Here is a 17,431-nt window from a genome sequence, read left to right as displayed (position 1 = left end):
TTGGTTTTTGAGACAGGGTTTCTCTGTGTAACTCTGGCTGTCCTGAAATTCACTCTGTAGACGAAGCTGGCCTCGAACTCAGAAATCCGTCTGCCTCTGCCTCCCAAGTGTTGGGATTAAAGGCCTGCGCCACCACTGCCCAGCCTAGAAAATTTTTCTAATGTAAGTAAAAACTTATGTTTTAATATGTTTTTATGAGTCCATGATAGTTGACAACTATTTATGACAGAAACATCAATGTGTAGAATTATGTTTTTATTTTATGAAAATCCATTTTAATAAATGTTAATTAATGCAAAATTCCACATACACATATGAAAATGTATTATTTTGTTTTTATTGCTCTGTGTTATATTGAATAAAAACAAAATAAATAACTTAATCAATAATGCTTTAGTAACAATGATTAAATAATTCAGTTTGGTTATAAAGGAATTTAAAAATCAAACACTTTATGTTATAATAAAGTTTAAAAATAAAATTTATATACTGATTTAGGAAATATTCAGCAATATCATTAATTTTAAAATGCATGTGCATAACTAAATAAGAAAGGTTCTAATGAAATTGAAGCTTTTAGAGTTTAAAATGATGTGTCAATTTCTCTTTTCTTCAAAAACATAGTGCTGAAGTCCAGTATCAGTCTTTCATTCAGTTTTTAGTTTTTGAGGAATGTGTTTGCACTGTGAGAATTTAACAAAAACACACAGTGTATATTGTCTACTCTATGACTCACTCAACAATGAAGACACAAGTCAGAGGAATTATATATTGCTCAGAAACTTTATCCTGTTGATATGAAAAAACTTCTATAATCATAGACTGGAAAACTGTGGTTAAATTCACTGGGACCACTCATTTCTGTCCTTGTTAACCTCCAGTAATGGGTGTTGGAAGGATTCATGGAACTCTACTACTTTCCAGAGAACTATCAAATATTTAAAAGTTATGCAAAAGCTTGAGCCATTGTCTTCAGTGTGTACCTACTGTTGAACACATCAGTCACCAATGAATAATCCCAAGTCCATTCTCATTCTATTGGTTGTGACCTTTAGAGCTTTCTCCTACTTTCTAATCAGAGCATCAAATCATTGATTCAAGGCTTACTCTATTCTTTATCAAATATCAACTTTATTAGATATTTTTTAAAAAGTCAGTAATCTTTTCCAGAAATGTCATTATATACTTTCTATATGTTATCATTCTATTACATCCAGTTAAACTGGCTTGCCACATAGGAGACATGCTAGTATATAGATACATGATCTCATGCCTAAAAAAGTTAAAATTATAGCAAAAAGTATTAAAATCTAACAACTATAATAGTAACATTTCTTAAATGCCGACCCTTAGTCTATATGTATCTCTGTTGCTTTAAGTCTATATTGTAGATACTGGTACCATGCAAAGATTAAGTATACACTCACTAATATTAACAAAGATAACTTGTTTATTAAAAATATTTGTATAGGAAAATATAATGGAGCATGGATATACTTTTTAATATCTTATATCTTTTTATCATTGCTGTATGAGCATTCCTTTGATATAAAACATTCATCCTGGTGAGAAGCTTATTAAGACTGAGAAGTTTTTAAGGAGAGGTGAAACATTCTATCCTGCAGGGAAGCCCCATTGGTCCCAGAAAATTCTAAAGTGAAGCTAATTAAGACTCAGGAAGTAAAGAATCCAGAAGCTTCTGAAAGTCCTTGAAACTGACTAGATGTACTAGGGCTATCCCCAAGATTCTATAAAAAAAAAAAAGACCCACTGATGGACACTCTTAAATTAGCCACCCCTCTTGAAAAACACACCGCTCAGCTCATCTTCCTAGAAAACAGAGACCTGGGTATATGCTCATACTAACTAAACTAAAGAAACAGATACTTTGATATCTCCCATGTGGTTTGTAAATAATGGGGTGAAAGAGGCTCTGTGCACTATCACTAATGCTGAAAAAGAATTATGAGAGTAAAGTTATCTTTGAGTCACTTCTGTTTCTATAAGTAGCTCCCATAAAAATCATTGGCTCATCAAGTTTGTCTTCTTTGATTCTCTTATTTTTGTCTTCATTGATCCCTTATATAGTGTGAAAGACATTATGTTTCCCAGGAAATAGTGTCATAGAACACTTGTGTCTCAGGATGTTGCTAGATCTCTGAGTTATTAGATACTTGTATGAAATTTGACCAAAAATGTTTTCTACATTGGTGTATTTTCACAAAATATGTGAATGTCCTTGCAGTGAAACTGCACAGGTATGATTATGTTTTCAGTGGTGGTAACTCAAGAGTTCACCAGTTAACTGTACTGAAAAGCTATACCTTCTTATTGAAATATAGTTTGTAGAAGAAAGTCTTTAAAAAGTTGTCTTATGGTATTTGTTCATTTCTGAACTAGATATGTGGCTTATTAACATAGTCTATGTATAACCAAGAAGACATTCATTACAATTTTAAAAACTTTTATATATTGTTTTGGTTGGAATAGTCTTCTTATTGTCTATGTTTTTAATTTTCCAGAAAGACTCCACACTGTAATTTATTAACTTTTGTTTGACCTTAATATAGTATACAGTTTGCAAAAATAATTATAGTTTATGAATTATTAAAATTTGTCATTTCCTATTATAATACATTCTTAATAAATGTGATTGTGTAATAAATCAACTTAATACATTTTCTCCTTATGAATTTTAGCTAGTGACTTTGTATTACTATTTATTTTATTTGGCTTCTACAGCAGAAGAAATATTAAAGAAAGCACAGATTTGTGAGATTTTCCAATCTGTGTTTGGATTAGGGCTTAAAACAGCAAGACAATCCCCAAAATAACAAATATTTAATCCAGAAAGCCCAAATAATCATAAAGTACATTGATGATCCAAGAAGTTTTGCAAATAGAGACTGGCTGTCCAAGTCTGGCAATGTTCAATTGATAGAAAACTTGGTAACTGGCTCTCTTATGTCTACAAGTGTAATTGCCAAGTAACTCAGAATGAACCATTCAATAGAAGTTCAATATTTGAAGCTAATTGGAAGGTAATGAATCTTTCTAGATTCTTGACTCAAAAACTGAAATAAAATATTCATATTAAATATATATACCTGAGATGTTTATCATGCTAATAGTGCATTATGGTCAAATTCACTTTACAGTCCTACTCTTTTAACAAATCCTATACCTTTTCCTCTTAATATTACATACTCTTTATAAACTTACTGAGTCCATTTAATGCTGCCAGTATATTCAGGTTTAGGGTCATCCACTGGATTATGGATAACTAATTCGAAACAACCTCCAAAGTTAATTTACTCCCCTTTTCTTAGAAACCACCAATTGCCAGTGGTTCATTGGCTAAAGTTGAGCACCTATGAACCTCTCTCAAAGCAATCCTGGATTTTGTCTGGCTTAACATCTAAGCAATCACACTACAGAAATGCTCTAAGAAGTTGTTTGACTCCCAAAGTATGGATTTCCACACTGTAGAAATACATGGATTTTTCACTGGCAAAAAAAAAAAAAAACCCTCTAGTTTAATTGTTCCTTTATTCATTAGTAAGAATCTACAACAGTCTTGTCACATGTAAAACAAGGAGAATTGTCTAGGAACTACTTTGTGTTCATATAATTTGAAGAAATGGGTACAACATAAAAACAAAAGGAACTTTGATTTTGAGAGTAGGGGGTTCATGGGTAGTTTAAGGAAGAGTAGCTGGAGCTGGAAGCTGAAAGAGGAAAGGAAAAGGAAACCTGATACCATTCCATTTCCATTAAAAGTATTTTTACAAACTGAAAATATTCAGTGTCACTGTAGGTCTATACCTTTTGGAATCTCTGTATGATCATTATGTCCAAGAAGTTATCACAGCACAGTGTCAGATGTAAGAAATTCATGATATTGCATTGAGCTCTGGTCAATAGAAAAGCTGGGTTCTTTAGAACAACAGGGACTGCATATTGTAAGCAGAATACTTCAAGAAATGAACAGAGTTCCTAAACTACCATGTTCACTGACCTGTCACTAACTGACTTCCAAGCAAGCACAGTATAGAAACACTTTCAGCGGGTTCCTGGATTTCTGGAGCATGGATAGAAATACTACAGAAATGCACAAGTGGATTTTTATTTAGCAAAACTGAGGTGAATAATTATTTTTTTACTCATTCTTAAGTATTTGAGTCTATAATGATATAAAGTTCATAGTCACAAACTACAATTCATTTTTCTCAAACCTATTGAATTTTATTCTTTCTAGAATAAGACAATTTGTCAGCCTCGTTCTATGTGTTTACTTATCTTAGATGCAAATGATTCAAAATGTTAGTACTTACCTGGCTTCTTTTCTTTTTTTTCAATTTATTTTCTTTTAAATTGTTTCATTTATTTATATTTAAATTATTCCAAATGATCCCCCCTTCCCAGTTCTCCTTATTCAAATTCTTCACCCCATCCTCCTCCCCTTTGCTTCTAAGAGGATGCTTCTCCACCCACCCACACAACCCTACCTTATCCTACCAGCATCCTTCTTCCCTGTGGCATCAAGTTTCTACAGAATTGGGTGCATCCTCTCCAGTTAAGGCCAGTGATGTCCCACTGAGGTCAAACTAGCTAGTTCTGTGCTACATATGTGCCAAAGGATACAGACCAGCTCTTTGGCTGGAGGCTTAGTCTCTGGGAGGTATGACGGGTCCAAGTTAGTTGATAATTTTGTTCCTCCTATGGGATAGCAACACCATTTGGCTTCTTTAGTCCTTCCCCTAACTTTTCCATATGGTGCCCCAACCTCAGTCCAATGTTGATCTCTGCTCAGTCAGATGTTGTAAATATCTGCATCTATCTCAGTCAGCAGCTGGTAGAGCCTCTTGGAAGACAACCATGCTAGGTTCCTGTCTGCAAGCACAGCATGGTATCAATAAGTGTCAGGGTGCCTGCACATCGGACGGATCCCAATTGGGCCGGTCACTAGATGGCCTTTCTTTTAGTCTTTACTTCATTTTTGTCCCTGCATTTCCTTTTGATAGAAAGAATTCTGGGTCAAAAATTTTTAGGATTAGTGGGTGACCCCATGCCTCAACTGAGGACAACCCTTCATTTTAAAAGCCTTGGAGAGATCAGGAATTAATGGCACATACCTAAACATAATAAAAATAATATACACCACAACAAGAGCCAACATTAAATTAAACAGAGAGAAACTAGAAGCAATCCCACTAAAATCATGGACAAGACAAGGCTTCTCACTCCCTATCTATTCAATATGCTACTCAAAGTTCTAGCTAGAGCAATTAGACAACAAAAGGAGATTATAAGGATAGAAATTGCAAAGGAGGAATTCAAGGTATTACTATTTGTGAGTGATACATTAGTATATATAAACTACCTCAAAAAATCTGCCAGAGAACTCCTACAGCTGATAAACAACTTCAGTAAAGTGGCTGGATAAAATATTAACTCAAACAAATGAGTAGCCTACCTTTATACAAATGATAAATGTGCTGAGAAAGAAATTAGAGCAATAACACCTTTCACAATAGCCACACATAGTATAAATATCTATCTCGGTGTATTTCTAAGCAAACAAGTAAAACTATGACTTCTTCCTAAAATCATTAAGGTATCATGAATTTCTCAATTCAGATTCATGGGTAAGATATGCACATAATCTTTTTTCATTATTCTATATGTTATTTTATTAATATTATATATTTAAATGAAATGTGATAAAACATTGACGTTGGACAAGACAAGCCAACAGAATAAAATAACTGGAAGAAGGCACTAGAGTAAGAGACTCACATTCAGGAATCCCATAAAAACACCAAACCATAATATATTTGAAAAGGGCATGGTGAAGACCCATGCAGAGCCTGTGAGTGCCGCTTCAGTCTCTGTGAGTTTATATGAGCTTTGCCTGTGTTGATTTTGGGGTCCACATGCTCTTGCTGTCCTCCATCTCCTTTGACTCTTACATTCATTCCTCCTCCTCTTCCACAGGGTTCCCTGCACTCTGAGGGGAGGTATTTAATGGAAGAATATGATCAAAATATGTTTAAAATTTAAACAGTACCTCAAATATTAAAAGTATAATAAAATATTTAAATATATATTTATCAATATACTATATATTATAGGTACATTGTTTCTTTCTCATACAGAATTCATTAGGAAGGTTATCTTTACAATTTCAAGTAGAATCCATATGTGATGGTGCATGCCAAAAGCTCCAGCTGTGGGTGAGATGATCATTGTAGCCAAGCATGTAGAGACCAACCTGGATCTCTAGTTGACCACAAAGTGAGGCTTCATCTGAAAAACAATAACACTAACCTCAAAAATCCCAAGTGAATGAATTTACATAAAGAACACTTATTTTGAGACTGTTGTATACTTATATTAAATTTAAATAACTTTTATCTTTAGAGCAATATTATATTCACAAAAAATTAAACAGAAATTTACAGGGATTTGTGTTTCCCCAGATTCTTAACATGCATGGGACAGGCACATATTTATTTCACAACTAATATGTACCAAACTGGTAGCAGTATACAGTCCATAGGGTTCACTAGAGTCTATACTATAGATACTTTAAAGTTTTACAAGTATAAATCATGTTCATGCTAATATAATATCATATGGAGTTATTTTGGTATCACAATTTTCTATGTTCCACAAATATAAATAGACTTGATCTCAGGCAACAAGGTGTTTGTTGGGGGTGGGGGCTAAGGAAGAGAGGAAGTGAGTGAGGTAAAGCTGTAGTCAGGATGTATCCGGTTAAAGAAGAATAGAGGGGAGAAAAGCACAAATAAATGAACTGCTAATGGATTGAGGGTGCACAAAGAGAACAATTTGTCTAGTGGGAGGTTTGTTTTCTTGGTCCGTATTTTATTTTAATTCACAGGCAATGGAATTTACAGTGTCATAAAGATGAACAAATTTGGGAGCAATATGATGAAAAAAAATCAAGACTCCAATGTACACATTTGTATCCTATATTATAGCATAATGCATTACAATAATTTTTTGGAAAATTAACCAAGTTCAGCAGTGAAATTCTGAAGAATTCAAAGGTAAAGGTGTAAGTTTAAGATTTATTAATGTAACTACAGTATTTAAGTCCATATAATTAATTATGTATTAAGGCACAAATGGAAGAGACAGGTATGATTACCCTGTCACTTTGAAGTTAACAGAACAGGAGAATCCAGAAAAAGATATCAGAGAAGAAACATCACAAAAAAAAAAGGTGATATGATAGGCAGAGTCTGTAATTGCTTTATATTTAAAATAACTTTAAAGTTCTGTATTCATTTGAAATTCCATACTTTAGTTTGAGGCTAAAACTAAATCTCCATTTGAAAGAGTTCCACATTTGAAGGATATTTGTCAGCTGAGGCTTGCTTCCCTCCCTCCCCCCGTTGAGTGAAATCTGTTAAATATTACAATTTATGCAATTCTTATTTATCAACATTTTTCCTTCTGATACTTGATCATATAGTTTTCGTGTTCAAAATGGCATTATACTCATCATTACATCTCCTTAAAATCTTTCACTCTTTTCAGCTATTATGAGCTAATTGATGTTATTCAGGAAAGAAGCCTGCAAAGAGCAATCGAGGGGAGGATTTGGGATCATCAGAGAACAGTAAGCTTTTGTTTTAACTTTTAAGCACATCATCACAAATACCCTAAGAGATGGTTTTTAAAGCTTAAAATGAAAATTGCTCCTGGGATGAGTGCTAATACACCAAGCGAAATTTCACTAAAGTAGGAGTTTATAAGTGCTGACAACTTCCTTAACTATGGTGATGCTAAAACGATTACTGTTATAAGAACACTACAGCAGCCAACCATCAGAGCTCCCAAATTCCCCCTTCAGGGTCCACTTGGTAAAGGGAAGCACAAATATACAACCGGAGACTGGAAAATGTGTTCTTTATCAGATGAAAAGACTATTAAAATGTTTAAAGTCACTTTGGGATATTGAAAGAATCCATCATAAAATAGAAGAGTTTCCTGTATGCCTAAGGAGAAAGGGAAACATAGAACGGGAAAAAGTATGATGACAATGGCTTTCCTAAGAGTCTGCTGGACTTTATAAACATTACATTGTTTTATTAAAAGTGAACATCTGGCTACTTAAGGTCCCTCCATACTGAGATGTAATACAAACTTAAGGGCTCTTCTGGTTTCCTGTTAGGAGGTTAATTTAGTAATTGCAAGCACAAGCATATATAGAAAATGCTAAAGGGAGATCATTGATAAGTGCCTAACTTTTAGTCATCCAGCAATCTTTTTACAGCTCAGTTGTTTCAGCTCAAAATGATTGCCTTAGCTGAAAGAAAATCAAGTAACAAATATGCCATTCTCAAAACATGAAGTATTTCCCTTTCATACCATTGAGTCAAGAATTCCAAGTTAGAGCACAGAGCAAGCTGTAAAGAAGCACTACCTCTCTGAGCCCGGAGGACTCTTCTTTCTTACTCCAGATTCGAAATTGAAGTGGTATAATATTTTGGTCCAATTATACTTCATAGCTTACAGTTCACTCACCCAATAATTTTGTTTACTTTTATTTACCTAAAAAGTTTTCATACAATGTATTTTGGTGATCTTATTTTTCCTTTCCCCAATTGATCCCAGATTTTCCCCAACTGCCTTGCCTTCATTATTTCTCCCTTGATCCATCCAAGTTCTCTCTATTTTCTCTCCCCTAATCTCAAACAAAAAAAAAGAACATGAAACTATTATAATATAGCCTCTATGATATTCATTAAATAAATAAACACAGACTAACCATGAAACAAAATTCTTTATATTTTTAAATACTTCAAATTATACTTATATTTGACTCTCAATGCTTCAATTGTTTGCAAAATCGTGCAGGTAACCCAGGTACAATTTAGCAGAATTCTTATTGAAGCAGAGTTTGGCATGAAGTCTTCCACCCTGGTGAGAATTTCAGACAAAATAATAAGTCATCCAGGGATAAATTTTTGAGGTATGTGATTTTATTTTGCTGTTTTTTAAAATTATTATGGAGAAATACCAACATATTTCAACGTATCCCTCTCAGCTAACTACTTCTATTTCAACAAACATATCTAGACAACCAAAACTTTCCCACAATAGCAAATGAGCAAACACACTAACAAACAAAAAGTATTTCTATATATATTAATTCATAGCAATTCAAGAAATTGACATTGAGTGCGGATTCATTGCATGTATTATTTTGTTTATTTAATTCCCATGGATTTTCAGGTTTTCCCTCCTTTTTAAAACTGTGAATTGACTTGCAGTAGCAATATTTTTCAATTTTTAAGCCTCCCACACCAAAACTGGTATTTACTAAAGATGTTACTTGACAAAGATAGGTTGAGTCAACAGAGTTGGTAACTCAGATCCATTATTGTATGATTCTACTGGTTCAATCAATAGAATTTTCCAAATGTTTCAGACATCATATCTTTACAACCATGCTCCAGAGTAGAGGTTCAGTTACTTAATATTACATAAGAATATGATTTTCCAAAAAAAGTTTTTGAGAATTTTTGTTTAAATTATGTGTTGTGGGAATTTTGACAGCATGTGTATTTTTCATTATGGGCATGAGTTGTCAGCAGACCCAGGAGAGGGCAACAGAACACATGAACCTGGAGTTATAGATGGTTTGGGTTGTCAAACAGGTGCTCAGAATTGATCCACGATCCATGTCTCCATGTTTCCAGTGAGAAAATAATTTTTAAAATTGAACATTATAGGCATGAAGAAATATATGTATATATATATATATACATATACATATACATATATATACATATGTAGAGATGTTGACTTTTAATTCAATTATACTTTAGTGTAATCCACTATCATCTTCTACAATACAAGGAGAATTAGAAGGATAACATGATAAATGAAGAAATTCAATGGTGTACGTTCCCACTGTTTAAATGCCTGCCCTGACATGTTCTTTAGATTTGTACATCCATTTGCATTTGTAGAGTCTGTGAATTTCAACATATTACTGAATATCCTGCACTGTATTACATTATTTAGAACCAAGTTTGTTCCATTTTCTTATGGGTTAGCCTTTAGATATCTTAATTTCATACTAACTAACTTGATCTAGAGCAAAAGTTTTGTTCACTGTTATAACCTGAGAGATGGATTATAATTATGGACGAATGCAATATATGTACTTTTCAAATTGTTTCCTTTTGCCTCTATGTTTTTAGTTAACATTGTTAACTTTGGTTTCTGAATTGAGATTTTTATCATTGCTGGAAGGTGTAGTATCAAATTTTACCACAATTTTCATCACTTAAGCACACATGTACACACACATATTTATATATATTTCCTTAATTATATATATATATATATTTGCTTGTTTACATATATATTTGTAAACAAATAAATACATAGATATTTATTTATAAAATATCTAAATGATTGTATTTAAATATTGTTTAGCATCACATTTGAGGCAAGCAGATTAAATTCTAAAGAGGAATGTATCATAAAATTCTAACTTAATTATCTAATAAATTAAACCATTAAATTTCTGTGTAGTTTGTTTTGTCTAGACAATGGATATATTGTAGATAATGACTAAAGTGAGGTCAACGTGATCTCAGTTGAGAATGCAATTACTATGCACATTTGTTTGGTAACATCTGTTCTATTCACCATCACTTATAAGGGAAATTCATTTTAACAGTCCTATTTTTATAACAATCATTAAAGGTTTTTTAAAGATTATTTGTTTGCAACTTTACACCTTGCATATTTTAGAAGAAGAGAGCAAAGTATATGTTTTTGAGAACTTACATATTGTTGTAGAGAATATACTTATTGAGAAGCTTATTGTTAAGAAGGAAATCTACAAGAACTAATGAGAATGAACAACATGTTCCAAGACACATGGCATTATGAAGTGACATCTGGGAAACCTTAATCATGGGACAGAGTCAAAGGAAATGAGCTAAAGAGAAAAAGTGGTGACTCTAATGTATAAAATCAAATAGAATCAGATGGTTAAGCACCTTATAGGATGTGTTATATATTTTAAAATGGAAATGATGACATGAATATCATTAAAATTCATAGCTGAGAAGCATTAGACTTCAAGTCGTGGACGCATTAGGTTTTAGGAACAACTAAACAACTAAATAACAAAACATATGAAGATAGTGTGGGACACATGGCAGTAGTAGCCCCAGTAGCATGGATATGCCAAAGACTATTCAGACAGTAATTAGAGTAAAAATTGATGAAAAATTGTGCTCCTGTCAGATCAACATGAACTAAATAGGCCATCAACCTTGAACTAGTCAGCTTATCAGTAAAAATATCTACAAACCCTGAAGTAGAGAGCTAGTGAGATGTTAAAAGTAAAGAATGGGATTAGGACTTTATATTGCCCATTAACTGAAGCAACTTATAGTTTAGGAACATAATTAAAATCTGAACTATTTTGATGATGAACCATTATTTCCATTGAAAAATATGAATACTTAGTCTAGAGAATTGACAAGGAGAACTTAGTGGAAAAGCAAAAGAATGGAACAGAAAGGAAAGTAGTGTTCATTCATTGAATGATAGGTTATAGGCAACCTAAACTATCAGGTAACACAAGCACCTTTACAGACAATGATGCTAGAAACTTGTAATGAATGATGAATGGAATATACCTATGTGGAAATAAAAAGAATCAGTTGTTTTGAAAATGTAGTTTTAAAACTCTCTCTCCTATGTATGTATGTGTGTGTATATATACACACACAAAGCAGGATTTTGTAGACACCCTATAGTATTTCCATTCACAATAATAAAGAATTAGATACATAGTTAGAATAGAAACTTATACAGTTTATGTGAATTTCAAGAGTTACAGTTACAAAATGCCTGCCAAAAATGCCCCTAAGTATAATAGTAGCACAAATATAATAGGAATATCTAATCACTTTCTTTTTGTATGTAAGGCCTCTTCTAGAAGATGGAAATAACTACTGACATAGCAAATTTTGTACACAACATGCGCAAGTTTGGGGGCCAGAATGTTTGCTCTTCTATGTGGATCAGAGAGATAACAGTCACTTGTCCCCAACTCTGCTCTGAGCTAAGTAGTGCTACCAAGTCCTTGTTACCCTCAGCTTTAAAGTCTCTTCTGAGGGAAGATGCTATGTAGGTCACCTGGCACTTGGATGTGGAGAGACTGATACTTGAGGAGCCTTGGCATTTCAACGATACATATATTACAGCAATTTTTTTGTCACTGCATTTAAAAAAATGTTAAATTAGTACTTGGTTTAATTTTTACCAGTTCTATAATCTAAAATTGGGGGATATATTAAAACTGGTACATAACTGAGCAAGTTATGACTCACAGAACAAACTGTTCTCACACCTGCTTTTTTCAAATAATAATTATGAAGTCAGTGAAATCTATAAAAATAGTATGTAAATGAGTATTATATTGTTCATCTTGAGGAACCCAGTGATGATATTTTAAAAGCCTATAGTTCAATACGGCCTGAGCATTCATTTGATCTACAGTTAGAGACTTTAAATGGATTTCTCTGACTTAAGCATACATTTTTATCACTATATAAAGGGGATTGTCTATATTTTTGCATGTGTACATTTGTACAGTAATGCTACAATTATTCAAGACCAGAACTACCTCATCATTATGAAGGCTTGATTTACTTCAATTTTTATCTATTAAAATGCTATATGGTAGTCATAGCGGGAGCCTGGGCATTCTGTCTGTTGTGAGTTTTCATAAAACAATGGTTCATTAATTCCTTAGGTTACTTGGTGAACCCATTCTCTGTCCAAAGGTCAGGGGTCAAGTAATGGTAGGTCAGGGAAAAAACATAGATGGTGGTTTTGGCAATTGCCCATAAGATTGTGGGCCCTGGCTAACATGCAGCAGTCTTCAAAACTGGCCAGCAGCAGCAGCAGCAGCAACATTAGCTTGAGAACAGGAACAGAGACAATGCAGTGCCTCTGGGGATAGGGACAAGGCTAACCACCACAAAGCCACATTAGCTTGTCACCTTGTATACAACAGTGTAGGGCTTGTCAATCTTGTTCCTCCAGGAGCTTCTCTGAATGGAGAGATGGAAATCTTGGTCAAAATGATGGCCCCTCAGATGACAGCAGCTAATTTCTTAGATCACTTACCACCAAGAATAACATGACTATTGAAATCCCTTATAGCAACAAAAGCCTTAAAATATTTCTGGCCAGCCAAAATCCACTACACTGGACTGATTTTTTGAACCTCATTTTTGAGAAATATTCTAAGAGGAATTTCAGTAACTGAGAATTCCTTAATGGTCAGTGAGAACAGGTAGATATCTCCTGAGGGACTTGACCATCTTGGTGAGAAGGCCCAGCTTGTTGATTGAGATCCACTTTGTTCATCTTTATCTCCATGAACCCCATAGTTGCACATAGGCCTTGACCACACCATGCCTCAGCAAGTGTTTGTGCTCTTCTTGAAGGAATGGGCCATTCTTTCATTGCTGAAGTGTCAGGAACTTTTATTAGCCTCCCTGGATTAGAAGGTAGTAGTTTCCCACTGAAATTAGCACAGGACATTATTACATTAAGAGATGCCTTAAAGGATTTTCAGCATTCCAGACATAATCTTCCTTTCTCCATTATAGAGACACAATCCAATACTCCCATAGTTATCTCTATAAATTACCCCACCTGACACTGATATTTTTCTTAGCTTCATGTCTTAGTGACCTTTTTATTTCTGTGATAAAACACCAGCACAATTTATTAAAAAATGAAACAAATAAAAAGAAGAAAAACCCACTTAATTTGCTTACCATTTCAGTGAGTTAGAATGTCTTAGTCACCGTTCAATGGCTATTAAGACACACCATGATCAATACAACACTGATAAAGAAAAGCATTTAATTAGGGCTGGCTTACAGTTCAGACTTTTAGCCTACTACCATCATGGCAGAGAACACGGCATGGCAATGCCCATGGCACTAAAGAAATAGCTGAGAACTACATTATGATTTAAAAACTGAGACACATAGAGAGAGTAAGGGGAGAGGGAGAGAGAAAGAGAGAGGGAGAGAGAGAGATCGCTCTTGTTTGGGCTTTTGAAACCTCTAGTACCACCCTGTAAGGACACATTTTCTCCTATAAGGAACCATCAACTTCAACAAGGCCCAATTTATATGAGTTCATGGAGGCTATTCTTATTCAAATAGCCAGAGTCCATAGAAACAATAAAGAACTCACATCTCCATCACAGTCAGGAATAAGGGAGCATGTTGGTACGGACCGGAGGTCTGTTAATCATACAAATTTTCAATAACAGGCACACCTCCTAACCTTTCTCCAACAGATTTACCAACTGGGGATTAGTTATTCTAGCGTGTGTGTCTTCAGGGGTCATTCTCACGTAAACTATTTTGAGGATTGTTTTGCCATCATTTTCCATCCCATTGAAATTCCTTAAGGGTGCTTATGTGTTGGTATGGTACCAAGAACATGGATAACTCATGATTGGCTACACCACTGGATACAGTGGATAGCCTTCCCTAGTAGCCTTCCAATAGCACATACCAGGTAATTTTTTAGCATTAGCCTTTTCCCTCAGTATAAATCCCTCCTAGTTCATGAGTATGTTTCATTACTGTTAACTATAAGTATGTATGCATGGACATTATAGTTTATAAAATTAATAATCTATAAAATAAAAACTATTATTTTATATTTATTATTAGAATTCTGCTAGACTGAATTGGTGCCTACATAACTTTTTACTTTTTTATTATATAAGCCCAAGAATGAGATCACCTAATGATAAATATACATTTAATTTGGATTGCGAGTAACTATTCCCCTATGAGGATCAGCAGCATTTTAGATTCCTAACATCTTTAGATGATGAACCTACTTTTTATCCACATTTTCCCTAACAAGTATGATTGTCAGTACTATTTTTTTTTTTTTTAATTTTAGCATTCTAGTGGAAGGGTAATTTTCTCTCACTGTATGTCTACAGGCTGGTTAACTTAGATTGGAAACTGGTATTTACATGGTCATGTATTTCTCTGATTTTTGTTTATTTATTTTTTTATCTTTTAGAATGAAAGAATGGGGCTGGTTAGATGGCTCAGCGCGTAAGAGCACTGACTGGTCTTCCGAAGGTTCCGAGTTCAAATCCCAGCAACCACATGGTGGCTCACAACTATCCATAATGAGATCTGATGCCCTCCTCTGGTGTGTCTGAAGACAGCAACAGTGTACTTACATATAATAACAGAATGAAAGAGTGTTGTTGGAAATATTTAAAAACGTGAGCCTGTTAACCCTCTGCAGGGTCCGACTACAATCCTACTCTCCTGCTGGACCACAGGGCTCTCACTGGGTCATCTCCATCAGTGGTCTGTCTCTTTCTGCTAGCCATCTCTCCCGTGCTCCCCCGACTCCCACCTAAGTACCCGGTAGAAACATGACTTTTTTTTTGAAACAGGGTTTCTCTGTGTAGTCCTGGCTGTCATGGAACTCACTCTGTAGACCAAGCTGGCCTCGAACTCAAAAATCTGCCTGCCTCTGCCTTCCAAGTGTAAGAATTAAAGGCTTATGCCACCACTGCCCCTCTAAAACATGGCTCCTAAAGCTTAATTATCCAATCAGATTTATATAAAAATAAGATCACAATTTACAAGATATCAATACAATAATTTCACAGCCAATTGATAATGATAAAAGCTTTGCTACAATTATTCCAACCTTGTGAAAATCTTAGCTACTTGTGGCTGTTTAAAATCACTCGAGATCAGGATCTTTTTTCCTTCATATTGGCTTCTCCTCCTCCGGCTCCTCCTGGGACCTCTCTTCATGCCCCCACCCAACTCCTAGCTCCGCCTCCCTTCTCCTGTCCAGTTACAGGCCTCCCACTACCCTAATGTGATTGGACAGAGAAAATCCTAGAACTAAAGAGAAGCTGAGTGTACGTGTGTGTGTGTGTGTGTGTGTGTGTGTGTGTGTGTGTGTGTGTGTGTGTGTGTGTGATTTAGACTTAATACACAGAAATAAACTTAATTTCCTTAAAATATAATTTCCTTAAAATTGTTCTTTATCTTATGACAATTTGACAATCTACATAACACTTCTATTTTATGGCTCACACCTAATATATTCCCTGTGACTAATAGGATTATATGATGTCTAGAAATTATTTAAATTACAAAAGTGTATGAGGAAGTCTCTGTGAAAATATTGTGATTCTGTGTCATTTTACAAAACAGACTTATTAAACCACAGATGATTTCTCTAAGGCTATCTTTTAGCCAGTTATCCATGGATTCCAATGGAAAATGATATCCCAAGTCAGATAATTTAAGATAATAAACATTTATTGGCTTAAAACAAGGTGAGAGATGACAGTTTCTTCTACTTGAATATTTTGTATGCTCATATTTTCCTTTCTCCTGTCTTTAGGTATATGTAATAGATCTATATCATTACTATTACTTTGTGCTGTGTTCTACAAGGAGTTCTTAGCACAGACATACTATAAGGAAGGTAGTCAAAATGTATGGAGTGTCTACTATATCCTGTTCTAAACTAGATTAATCAGTAACAATCTTATTGGATGAGTGGATGTTATAATTTGGAGATTTGTTTAATTTTTAATCATGTGTATCTGTTTCGTGTATCTGTATATATGCACAGGTGTCCACAGTGGCTATAAGTATAAAATCATCTTGGAGCTGAAGTTACTGGACTTGGGTACTGTTAAGTGAAGTCATATTCCCCACAGAACACCAACTGATCGAAACTGCTGAACCATCTCTCTAGCCCACTTATTTGTTAAAGCCGGGAATTTCAATTTATGATACATAATCTGCATTAAGTATAATAATCTGCTTTCTGTTGAAACATATAGGAATATTTCTAATGTATTATTTGCCCTAGTTTCTAACTCATTAAGTGGTTACAACATTGAATACTCATATTTAAGATTAATAAGCTTAATATTATAGGCTCCAATCTTCAATTTCATGTAGGTCAAAGAACCCAACTGATAAATAAAGAGCTATTTCAGTAAGATTGCGTGTGTGTGTGTGTGTGTGTGTGTGTGTGTATGTATGCTTGTGTTTGAGTTTCTACAAATATAGATATAAAAACTAAAATTTTGAAAGTGAACAAGGCAAGGGAGATACATATGATGGGTTGGAGTATGAAGAAGCAGGAAATTATATAATTATGTTCCTTTTTAACATTATTTTATTTTCATTCCTGATCATGTTCTCATTCATTGTATTCTAACCTTAAAACATAAAATAATTATTAAAAGAGTAAAGTGCAATGAACATGGTGGAGCATGTGTCCTTGTTACATGTTGCAGTATTTTTTGGGTATATGCCCAGGA

Source organism: Mastomys coucha, unplaced genomic scaffold (genome assembly GCF_008632895.1).
Source record: "Mastomys coucha isolate ucsf_1 unplaced genomic scaffold, UCSF_Mcou_1 pScaffold9, whole genome shotgun sequence".
Taxonomy (NCBI): Eukaryota; Metazoa; Chordata; class Mammalia; order Rodentia; family Muridae; genus Mastomys; species Mastomys coucha.
Note: the sequence above shows the minus strand (reverse complement) of the source record.